General features: G+C 39.3%; 1 non-coding gene across 1 annotated transcript; it reads right to left on the reverse strand.

Annotated features, from left to right (window-relative positions):
- Positions 1 to 3,173: 3,173 nt before the first annotated feature.
- LOC112649576 (U6 spliceosomal RNA) lies at positions 3,174 to 3,276 on the reverse strand. The gene has a single exon (XR_003129637.1). It is a non-coding gene; the product is annotated as a U6 spliceosomal RNA (small nuclear RNA).
- Positions 3,277 to 12,822: the final 9,546 nt, after the last annotated feature.

Raw genomic sequence — 12,822 nt, forward strand, 5'->3', positions numbered from 1 at the left:
TAGAGAGAGATATATATATATATATATATATCTGTGTCTCTCATGAATAAATAAATAAAATCTTAAAAAAAAAAGTCAAGATGGGAAGGAGGAAAAAACACGAAAGAGAATGAGAAAAGCTGGGTGATGCAAGGAAAGCTGAAAACAAGAAAGAATTGTGGACCCCACAGGATGAGGACTAAAGCAAGGAGTTGAGGCACGATATGAGAAAATCAGATAAGAATTACTGAAATTGAAAAAAACAGTGATTGAAATTTGATTAACCAACTAAAAAAGGACACTGTGCACTTACTGTGTACCAGTCAATACATCAGGTTCTTTCCCTATTTATATCTGAGTCCTCAAATAACTATTCAAGTAGAAATTTTTATCTTCTGTTTCTAGATGTAAAAGATGGTGGCTCATAGACATCTTATTCAAGGTCAAACAGTAAGAAATTGAGAGGGAATTCCAACTCAGAAATAATTCAGGTGGTTCCCAACAGACTGAATCCCATGCTTTTTCCACTAGACTTAATGAATGGAGTTTGCATTAGGCTGGTTCAAATAACTATGTATATCGCTATTTACTGTGATGTAGTCTATTTATTACCCACTGAGATTTAATAACTCTGGAATTTATTAACTTTGCAAGAAAGGCAACTGAAATCCTATAGGGAAAAGAAGTCAAAAAGGAAATGAGATGGGACGTCTGGCTCAGCAGTTAAGCATCTGCCTTTGGCTCAGGGCCTGATCCCGGGGTCCTGGGATCGAGTCCCACATCGGGCTCCCTGCATGGGGCCTGCTTCTCCCTCTGCCTGTCTCTGTCTCTCTCTCTCTCTGTGTCTCTCATGAATACATAAATAAAATCTTTAAAAACAATAACAACAACAACAAAAAAGGAAGTGAGACTGTTCAGAAGACATACTTCTCATTTCCTGAGGTTGTAACAACAAAAAAAGGAGATACTTCTTGAATCCTTCCACTTTCTCTCAACCCCCATAGCTTCTAATCCTAATTCTATGAACCAGTTTAATGGTCACCTCCTCTGGGTGTACTTTCACCTCATACCCTGACAGGATCCTGGCTCTAAATGGGGAAGAGAGAGTGGAGAAGGAACTTGGTGGCTATTAGTCACATCACTCAGGAAGACGGAGACCCTTGAAAGAGCCTGACAGCTCTGGTCCTTCCAATGTGGGTCTGCCTATAACCTGTGCTCCTGCCAGAGCCTTCACTTGATGTCCTGCCCTCTCCCTCCCCTCACCAACCCCCACCCCCACTTCAAGTCCTTTCAGGGACAGGATTTCTTGACCCTGAACTCTATACCTGTCAACACTGAGTCTCTGATACCTGGTACCACATCATCCAGATGCTGACCACCACCCAGCACTTCCTCTGATTCTATTATTAACGACAAAACCTATGAACTTTACAAATGTTAAATTCATATTTCCCCTGGCCTTTACCATCTTGTATACTTGGGTACAAGTGTTTTTTCTCATTTTAAAGATAAGAAGCCTGAAGAGTTATGACTTGCCTGAGGACACAGAATATTAAGTGATTTTTTTTTTTTTCTGCTGAATGGGACCAGGCTTTCACCTATGCCCTGTTGCATTCCAACTGTCCCTTCTGCCTACTGGGTTCATATATGGGCTTGAGATCTGTGACTTTAAGGTCTCACATGCTTGCATTTTATTCTTTGCCTCCACAGATCCACTTCTATTTTTTTTAAGATTTTACTTATTTATTCATGAGAGACAGAGAGAGAGAGAGAGAGAGGCAGAGACACAGGCAGAGGGAGAAGAAGGCTTCCCCCAGGGAGACCAATGCGGGACTCGGTCCCAGGACCCCAGGATCACGACCTGAGCTGAAGGTAGACTCTCAACCACTGAGCCACTCAGGCGCTGCCCCCCCCCATCCACTTCTTAAAGGAATGCTCCTTCCTAGCCCAGAGATTCTCAAAGTTTAGAGTTCACAAGAATCACCTGGGATGCTTGTTAAAATGCAGATTCTGAGACCTCAGACACTACCACTCCCCAATGGATCAGATTTAGGATGTTTGGAGGGAGGACATAGGAATCTCCATTTTGAAAAGGAATATAAGTGATTGTGATGCAGGGAGTCCAAAGATCACCCTTTGAGAAATGCTGTTGTAGGTATTCTGAAATAAGAGAATCCTCAAAGTGAAAATTGCTGGGGGATTCTTCAGTTTAAGTGTTGTGTTGCCTTGAGTTACAGAGTTCTTACACAATGTGAAGTGAATAATGTGGAACATTCAATCAACACAATTGTTCACTGCCATAAAATGTCAACATTTCAGATCTTTTTTTTTCCAAAAGACTTCTTAAGAATCCCTCTCTCCACACAGGGTCATGTTTAAAAGGAATTACAGCTGCTCCTACTTTTGTAACTAACACTTCCAAGTCTATGTAGAAAATATTTAAAAAGAACAAAGAGCAGCAAGAGCTATATTTGCAGTCATGTAGAACAAATCCATTGCCTTCAAAATTATAAATCTGACTAATTAAAGCTAACCAAAAAAATCTACTGCATAAGAGTGGAATTTTTAAGCATATAAGCAGTGGAAGAAACCGCAAATGGAAAAATCAATAGATTTGGACTACACGAAAATGGAAAAAAATTGAAGCTCAAAAGCCATTACTAAATAAGAAAACCTAAAAGACCAGCCACAGGCTAGGAAAAATAGTTGCAATAGACACTAAAAAGAAATGATAGATTTGAAATATTAAAAAGCTCACAAAAATCAAAATGGAAAATCCTAAAGAACAGGAACAGAGATAAACACAAACGATACAAGTTCAAGAACCTAGTGAATATATTTTTTAAATGTTCAATATTTTAGGGATGCCTGGGTGGTTCAGTGGTTGAGCGTCTGCCTTGGGCTCAGGGCCTGATCCCGGAGTCCCAGGATGGAATCCCACATCGGGCTCCCCGCATGGAGCCTGCTTCTCCCTCTGCCTCTCTCTCTGCCTCTCCCTGTGTCTCTCATGAATAAATAAATAAAATCTTTTAAAAAAATGTTCAATATTTTAAAATACCAGTGATAAGGATGCCTGGCTGGGTCAGTCGGTAGAACATGGGACGTGCAGGGTCGTGAGTTGGAGCCTTGTGTTGAGCATAGAGCATACTTAAAATAACATACCAGTGATAAATACCATTTTTGTCCATTAAATTAAGAACTTTTAAATGATCATTTGGGTGTCATCCTTGCGTAGGGGTCATGCTAATCCTCTCTGTATCGTTCCAATTTTAGTTTACGTGCTGCTGAAGCGAGCACTTAAATGATCATTTGGGAGAGAATTCAGTGAAATGGACAGGCACATTCAAATACTGCTGGTGGGCAGGTAAATTAATAGAAACTTTCTTTAAATAATTTAAAAATTATTATCATGAGTGTATTTTTTTAAGTAAACTCTACCCCAGATGAGGGGCTCAATATTATGACTCCAAGATCAAGAGCTGTATGCTCTGCCCACTGAGCCAAACAGGTGCCCCTCTTGAGTGTTTTTTGAAAAAAAAAAATCATACACTTAGACCTAGTAAATCCCTTTGTAGGATTCTAGTCTAATGAAACAGATATTCAGACAAAGATTAAGCACAGAATTATTTTTAAGATGGAACAATTGGAATCATACCAAACGTCCAACAATAAAAGGATGTTCTTTTTAATAAACAACACATGGTATAGTCATGTGACAAAATGTTACATAGCAATTTAAAATGCTTTCAAATACTTAACGGTACTTGAAAATGTTTCAGATATAAGGACACTTTGAAAACCCAAGATATAGCATTTTTATATATAATATAATGCCAATAAAAATATTTCATAAGCACATTAGAAAGCTGTAAGTAAAAAAAAAATAAAATAAAATAATAAAAGAAAGCTGTAAATAAATACAACAAAATGCTAATAGCTGTTATCTCTAGGTGTTGAGATTTTTATTTCCCTCTTAGTACTTTTCTGTACTGTCAATTCTCTGTAATGATCACATTACTATTACAATCAGAAACTGCAACAAATGGTATTTCCAAAGTTCCTCTGAAAGCATAACATAAAGAAGGAAAAGTTGTCAACTTAATTAATTTATAGTTTGCAAGTGACAGAGAACACTCACCACTTGTTTCTGTGGCAGGCGCTGGAATCCACTTATGGAATGCCAGTGACCTTATATTCTCAAGACAACTGCTTATCTGTCTCCCTAATTGAAAGACGCGCGGATATGGAGTAGAGACGACAGTCTCTGGGAACAGATGTCCGAAGGGAGATAAAACAAGTATTGGGATAAAGTAAAAGGCAAATTTTACTAACAATCCTTAGTCTAACTACATTCTCATTTGGACTCTTAGACTAAAACCTTTCTCTTTGTACAATCTGATACATCATAACACCATTAATATTTATGAGGGTTTTTTTTTTAACAGAAAAGGCTCTCCTTCAAGAATTGAAAATTGTAATCATAAGAGAAATGTCTTACTCCTTTCTTGATGACACATGCTAGGATACCTGACCCAATCAAACACCAGCTTTGCAGGAGACAATACTGAGGAATCTTAGGCATCCATCTTAATTTTGTATTGGTCACTGGTCAATTTTGTATGGATCAGATTGACAGACTGCTAAAACAGATAATTCTGGGACACTATTTGCTAGCTAAATACCCATCTAGAACACAAACTTCTTCATATTAAAATCAGTGTGTAAAATGATCCCTTCTTGGTTGCTGGGCGAACAAAAACAAAGTGGGGGTCACCTTAGGTAATCTGAAAGGAAGGTAGGACCAAGATTTTTCTCCTCGCTCCATAGGAGATTATTACTCGAGCATTCCCGAGCTCAGAGCAGGCAATTAGACTTGATGAGGTTAATTCTCTATATTTAAAAGGACAAGTTCAAAACCGAGAGATTTCACAGGTCGGTGCACTATCTCTAACTCACCACACCTCTCTGCCCAGGGCTAGACAGGCCAACTAACACACTGGATAGTCACCATATGCAATGTAATTTGAAAGATATTTTAAGGATTATGCATCCAAATTTCTGCTTCCTCCCAAACAGGCTGTCCTGAAGCCAGATATACCATCATTTGCTGGGACATTTACATTAGAGCTGGATTGAGGCACCGATTGGGAAGAGAGAGCAAGGAGTTAGCTAACGAAACTTAGCAGAGATGAGTTTACCTAATTCAGACCTATCTTTTGGTACTTAGCAAAAGAAAGCAGAAACTAAGAACAAACATGAAGAGACAGATATTTTAAGGATCCTGCAAGGTGGGAGGAGAGTTATTCAAATCAAGAATCCGTGAAAGAGCCCTAAAGGCAGATTTTCCCTGCATTAATGCAACAGACGTTTATTGAGTCAGGCCCCATTTCAGTGTTACAAATAAAAGGAAAGAGTCCTTCCCTTAGATTTCATGGTCTAGGGGGGTAAATATGTGAATTAAAAAGTATAGTCAAGGGGTGCCTGGCTGGCTTGGTTGGTAGAGCATGCAACTCTTGATCTTGAGTTCAAGCCCCGCCATTGGGTGTAGAGATTCCTTAAAATAAAAAAAGTCCAATCCTATGTTCTAACAAAGCTCTGTTAGACAACTCAGTCTCTTCATCTTTCAACAAACATTTAGTCAGTCGCTCTATCATATACCTGAAACTCTGTTAGAAAACAGAGACACAAAGCCCAATAAGGTGGAATCATGGCCCTAAGGGAATGGACACCTAGTTGAGGAAATGGACAGATTACAATGGCAACACAAGCTCTGAGAAGTAGGTGTAAGATGCTATGGAAATGCCAAGATAGAACCATTCAGTCTGCCTGGAGGGGCGGGAGAAATCATCTCCAAAGACACATCATTTGATGGGGGACTTGAAGAATGGTTAGGGATTTGCTAGTTTACAAAGGAACATGACAGCAGAACTCACGGGGGACAGAAGAGAAATGGTAAGAGGTACTATCTACCGATACTATTGTAAACATTATAGTTGATCCTTCATTCAGTAACAGTGATCTGAGCGCATGCTATATACCAAACACTGTGCAGAAGTACTAATTCTCTGAATTTTCATAAGAGGATACAAAGGCATACAGAGACTAAGTGATTTTTCCAAAGCCACACAGATAAGAAGAGGCAGATTCAAACCAAGTTCTGACTCTCTCCTAAACACACATGTTTTCCATTCCACCCCCAAAACTGGATTGTATAGGTATACAGGCATATTTGGGAAATGATGAAATTTCTGGTTTGGCTAGAATAAAAGAGAATGTGGGGAGGGGGTGGGAAGTGGCAGCAGAAAATTTGTGGAATGTTTCACTAATTTGCATGTTAAGGTTTACATATCTGATCATTTGCATTTGATTTTAGAAAAAGGGAAATCGTTCTTTTTTTTTATGCCTTTCCAAGAAGGTCCTGGAACAGGTACAATAATAGCTTTTTAAAGTTTTTAGAAACTTATGACCCCATAATGTGGAGATGGAAAAAAAAAACAAGAAGGAATTAAAATTGATTCTTAATGCAACCATTTTTTACTTGCAATTACTTTAAAATAACATGAATATCTATCACTCAGCTTTCCAGACAATATGCCAGAACCCAAGCAATGATAAGGGAACAGCTATCTAAAGCACATACGGAGAAAAGTACCAAATAAAAATGGCAACCTTGACATTGTGTCATCACTGTATTGTGTTTATGTAGTTGCATGTTTACATATCCCAAAAACATTGTCAAGATCTGCATATACCTTGAAAACTTGTTTCTCACAAAATGAAATCTCATTACACAATCTAAAATTATGTTAAGTGGTGCTACCAAAGAAAATGGCAATAAAAATTGAGTTGCTGATAAAATACTATATGTTCATTAGTTGATTTTATTTTTTTAAAAGATTTTATTTATTCATGAGAGACACAGAGAGAGAGGCAGAGAGACAAAGGCAGAGGGAGAAGCAGGCTCCATGCAGGGAGCCCAATGTGGGACTCCATCCCAGGACTCCAGGATCACGCCCTGAGCCGAAGGAGGCACCAAACCACTGAGCCATCCAGGGATACCCTTTTAGTTGATTTTAAATAAATTTTTTTTAAAAGATTGAGTTGCTGAGTAGTGCAAACCTATAGTCACTTCATGAGACTTCTGTTTTGCCTTCAGAGCAATCATTGAAATGACCGATCTTAGTGGTCATGGTAAAGAATTGTACCCAGCACTGAGGCTTAAGATGTTGGCTTTAAGTTTGTAGACATTAATGTTTAAGCAAATATATCACTTCTGTGGTGCACCAAAGCATTATCATTAATTTAAGGGCTCTTAATAGGAATAACGGAAAACAGAGGAATTAGCTCCCAGCACTGCACTTTCATTTTAGATAAAGTAATTGAAAAAATCCTACTAATGGTTATGCATTTCTTGAATTTATATAATATTTCATGCTTTCATATGTGTCATACACATTGTTATAAATTATGCACCAATTTCCTTTTTAGAAATTGAATTTGTATTTCTACTTATTTATAAAATGCTATGAGACATTTGGGAAAAATTATACTATTACTGATAAGCATTCAATTAACCCAATTTTCTGACCTGCACGTTGAAAGCTGAGCTGTTCCATCCTTCAGAGGATTTTCTTTCCTCCACATACTCAAAAACTGGGTTGATATAAATATTAATGGCAGTATTGATTCATTTTTGAAAATTTTACATTTAATTCAAAATGGAAAATTAGGCATAGGAAAGACCTTAATGTTCTGAATCATTTCTGGTAAAAAGAATGATGTATATTACTTACTATTTTTAAATATTCCAAGACAAATTTTAAAGAAGAATCCCCAACAAGCAATTCTAGTCCTGCACATCCATTCTGTGCATCTGGGGAGCTCCAACACATAGTCATATGTTGCTGGCAGGTTGGAGAGGCTGGTATTCATATTTGGGTTTCATCTTTCCAATTCTTTCTTTCTTTTTTTTTTTTTTTTTCAATCTGTTACCTATACCTCGCTCCTTGGGATTTTCTGCTCCGCTGAAGTTGTACCCTACAATGAGACAGAATGATGAGTCCGTTTTCATGAGCAGTACATGCTTCCATCAAGGTAAAAAAAATAAATTGGAAAGAATGAAGAATCTCTTTTTCAGGTTTAATGAAGACACAGGGCTTCATTGTCCTTTTACAGAAGAGAGTCTTAGAGAGCCAACAATAAGGTAGGGGAGAGAAGAGAATGAAGGAAGCCAACTAGATGAAGTCCCTCCATTGTGTGGCAGAATGACCTGACCAGTGACCTCTTTGCAGACACGGACTTGCTGCTAATGATATAAATACTTTCCTCCAGCTTCCCAAGGAAAAATGTACTTCCTTCCATGCCTCTCAAATCAGGGTAATTAACTAGAGGACACAAATATCAGTCCAAACTATCTCTCTGCTTAGTTACAACTCAGGTTTTCTTTACCTTTACCCAGCCTTCTCGTCAAGCACTCAGATTATTAGGTCCTGGGATCCCTGGGTGGCACAGCGGTTTGGCGCCTGCCTTTGGCCCAGGGCGCGATCCTGGAGACCTGGGATGGAGTCCCACATCGGGCTCCCGGTGCATGGAGCCTGCTTCTCCCTCTGCCTGTGTCTCTGCCTCTCTCTCTCTCTCTCTCTCTGTGACTATCATAAAAAAAAAAAAAAAAGATTATTAGGTCCTTAACGCTTGGATTTTGCATTTGTTTTGGTTAACTGAGTGCCTGGCCTTGGTCAGTCCTGGCTCTAGGTTTGCTCTGCAAGGTGCAAGGCTTTGGAGACCCACTTACAGCCTGCATGCTGTTTGACTTCAGCCAGTACCCTCTTGTTGACTTCCTTTCTCCAGGAAACGAATAGCTGGAAAGGACCTCACCCTGCTACATGGCCCAAGTGATGGCACTGTCACTGCAATGCATCTTTATTTAGCATATTTGCAAATCCACACTTGAAGTTGAGTTACATAGAAAGAAAAGTATAATCCTCAAAAAGCCACCCTAGCTCTTTCGTCTGGGTTGCCGACATGCCATCCAAACTAAGGAAGGCCCAGAACCATTGGGGCCACGGGAGCCATGGCACTGCCTCACAGGCAAGCACCAGAAGCCCCCAGAGGGCCAAGGTAATGTTGGTGGCATGCATCACCACGGGATCAACATTGACAAACATCACCCAGGCTACTGTGGAAAAGTCGGTATGAGGCATGACCACTTAAAGAGGAACCAGAGCTTCTGCCCAACTGTCAACCTTGATAAACTGTGGACCTCGGTCAGTGAGCAGACACAGGTAAATGTTGTCAAAAACAGGACTGGAGCTGCTCTTCCCATTGATGTGGTGCGACGGGCTACTACAAAGTTTTGGAAAGAGAAGCTCCCAGAACAGCCTGTCATGGTGAAAGCCACGTTCTTCCTTCAGTAGACACATTGAGAAGATTAAGCATGTGGGAGGTGGGGGTGCCTGTGTCCTGGTAGCTTGAAGCCAAGGAGAGGGAGGTTCATTAAATGCCAACAAGTGCTTTTCTCTTCTAAAAAGAAAAGTGCCGCCCTAAGGGAACTTTATAAAAGAACTTTGAAAGAACCAAAACTTAGGGCCAGTCATTTTGCTTCTGTGGACCTCAGTTTTCCTAATCTGTAAAGTGAGGGAGATGGTCTATAATATTTCTTCTGGGCAGCCCAGGTGGCTCAACGGTTTAGTGCTGACTTCAGCCTAGGGCCTGATCCTGAAGACCTGGGATCGAGTCCCACGTCAGATTGCCTGCATGGAGCCTGCTTCTCCCTCTGCCTGCGTCTGTGCCTCTTTCTCTGTGTGTGTCTCTCATGAATAAATAAATAAAATCTTAAAAAATAAAAATAAATAAAATATAATGTTTCTTCTAATACAAAAATTCTATATTAATGATCAAATTATTTTGGTACTTAAATGTGATACTTCAAGAGGCCCTATGTTAAATAAAATGTCAGCTCTATGCTATGGGAGATTTTTTTTTTTAAGATTTATTTATTTTAGAGAAAGAGAGAGAGCACATGCACACAAGAAGGTGAGAGGTAGAGAGGGGAGAGAAACCCAAGCAGATTCCACACTGAGAGTGAAGCCAGGCGATCTCATGACCCTGAAATCACGACCTGAGCTGAAACCAAGAGTCGGATGCTTAATGAGCTCTGCCACCAAGATGCTCTTATGCGATGGGTGTTTTTTTTTTTTTTATCAACACTTATCTTAGAATATGCTTCAGCTGCTTAAAACTACCCCCCATAAACACAATGATTTGTGTGACCTGTAGTTCAGAGTTCATAAGGTAAGACAACTTGGGCTGTTAATAGTGTATTTGGGGGATCCCTGGGTGGCGCAGCGGTTTGGGGCCTGCCTTTGGCCCAGGGCTCGATCCAATCCCACGTCAGGATCGAATCCCACGTCAGGCTCCCGGTGCATGGAGCCTGCTTCTCCCTCTACCTGTGTCTCTGCCTCTCTCTCTCTCTGTGTGACTATCATAAATAAATAAAAATTTAAAAAAAATAGTATATTTGGGGGAAAATTTGATAAATTATGCCTCTGTCTTTATCCTGCCTAGCAGATAAACTGAAAATCTGCTGTTGTTTTGTGTTTGTAACAAACAACTAGTTTGATAAACTTTTCACTAAAATTACCCTAGATTTTAAAACCCTGTAGAATATAGACTCAAAACACCCTTTGCTTCCAGTCTTCATAATATTAAAACATCTTTTTAAAAATTTTTTTATTTATTTGAGAGAGAGAGAGAAAGCATGAGCAGGGGCAGGGGCAGAGAGAGAAGCAGACTCTGCTGAGCTGGGAGTCCGATACAGGGCCCGATCCCATGACCCTGGGATCATGATCTGAGCCAAAGGCAGAAGCTTAACCCACGGAGCCACCCAGGTGCCCCATAAAAATATTTATTATTAGTCCTAGACATCACCTACAAATATTACAAAAGACGAAGATAGGATTATATTCTTCCTGCTGCCATCGGCATACATTGCTATTACATGGATCCACTGACCTACTCTTTAAACTTGACAGTGCCATTTGGTGGAAAGAAAACACCTTGTATAGAATTATGAAAATAAATGCATGCCTAACATTAGATTAGGCATTACTGTAATAAACATGCCTGCTTACCTGTGAGATTTACTCCTACTGGGCTAGCCACTTTTCCATAGAAATGAGAAGAAGGGTGAAATACTCAGTAGTGCTCTTGTGCTTTATTTCTTGGGATAAAGCAGGGAACATTGCCTGTAACACTGTGGTTCTGATCACAGGCTGCAAAGATAGAACACTCTCCTGCCTACTCTCACACCTGCACCCCACTCCTGCATTACAAGCCAGGTGACCTGTGTAAAAGTTTACTTATTCTGTAAGCCTTAGCTTTCTCGTCTTAAAATGGGGATATATGCCCATTTGTGGAAGTTATTAGCATTAAATGAGGCAATATACGTAAAGTTCCTAGTACAAATCCCGCCACGTTGAAGAACTTAATAAGGGGTAACTGTAGATATTGTCATTTTTCCCCTTGGTGAAATTTTGTCATTGTGTTTACATTCGAATTTGAAAAGTGGAAAAGAAATGACAGTAGGATATAACCATCTGTCTATTGCTTAGTATTAAGATTGTGAAGATCTAAGATTGTGCTGAGGGAAGGGTGCTAATTTCCGTTTTAACTTGTTTCGTATCTCCAGCTGTGAACCAACTGGGTTTTTTTTTTTTTACAGATTTTATTTATGTATGTATTTATTTGAGAGAGAGAGAGCACAAGTGGAAGAGAAGAGGGAAAAGAACAAGCAGACTCTGCACTGAGCACAGAGCCCAAAACAGGGCTCAATCCCACAAACCTGAGATCATGACTGAAGCAGAAACCAAGAGTCAGACGCTCAACCTATGAGCCATCCAGGTGCTCCATCAACTAACTCTTACTTAAATACCCCTTTAAGAACACAAATACACCCAGATGCCAAATCCCTATTGAAGCAAACACAGGAAACTAGCCAGGGGTCCATTGGCAAACTACAGCAGCAAACCTAATCTATTGCTGCTTATTCTTAAAAATAAAGTTTTACTGGCACACCACCATGCCTGTTTATTTAGTGTCTGTGGTTCCTCTTGTACTACAACAGCAGAGTTGAGTATTTGCAACAAAGACTGTATGATCTGTATGCCAAAAATATTTACTATCTGGCCCTTTTAAGATAATGTTTGCTGACACCTGAGCCAGAATAGTCCTTAAGAGTCTGATCTCATTTCACATAATGTTCTTTCCAAAGGACTCCCAAATATTTAAACCTTTTTAAAAAGCTTAGTTTAGTTAGATGCCTACTTCATTCCATCTACTAAATGAGATGTTGTTTATACGACCCTATGGCATTGATAAAGAAACACACAGGTGAAAGCATTCTTGGTCTTGAATTATCCAAGAAATGTTTGTTGATTCAAAATGAAACTTCTGTGACACTTTCTAAGGAACCCTTTGGTTATTTAGACCAGATCTTCTAACTGCAATTAGTTATTAAAACCTTGTCATGGTTTAAATCTTTAAAGCAATATAGTCATGTACTTAAACTTTTCTAAAAGTATCAGAAAAGGTATATATCATCTTTTGCTATCTGGGTTCTGTTTCTGGCTTGTTTAAAATGTTTTTTGCAACATGTAACTCTCTTTTGTGGTATATTGACAAAGTACTTTGTCCTTTTTCTATGAAAGTGGCAAACAAGGGCTCACGCTTGACCAGGACATAGAATCCTTTATGGTCCAAAACCCTTTTGATTTCTGAGGGTAGTTTGTCTCTTCCAATACAGATCCTTATAACAACTTTTTTCTGCCATCGCATGTCATATCCTCA

Source organism: Canis lupus, chromosome X (assembly GCF_003254725.2).
Source record: "Canis lupus dingo isolate Sandy chromosome X, ASM325472v2, whole genome shotgun sequence".
In the NCBI taxonomy this organism is placed as follows: Eukaryota; Metazoa; Chordata; class Mammalia; order Carnivora; family Canidae; genus Canis; species Canis lupus.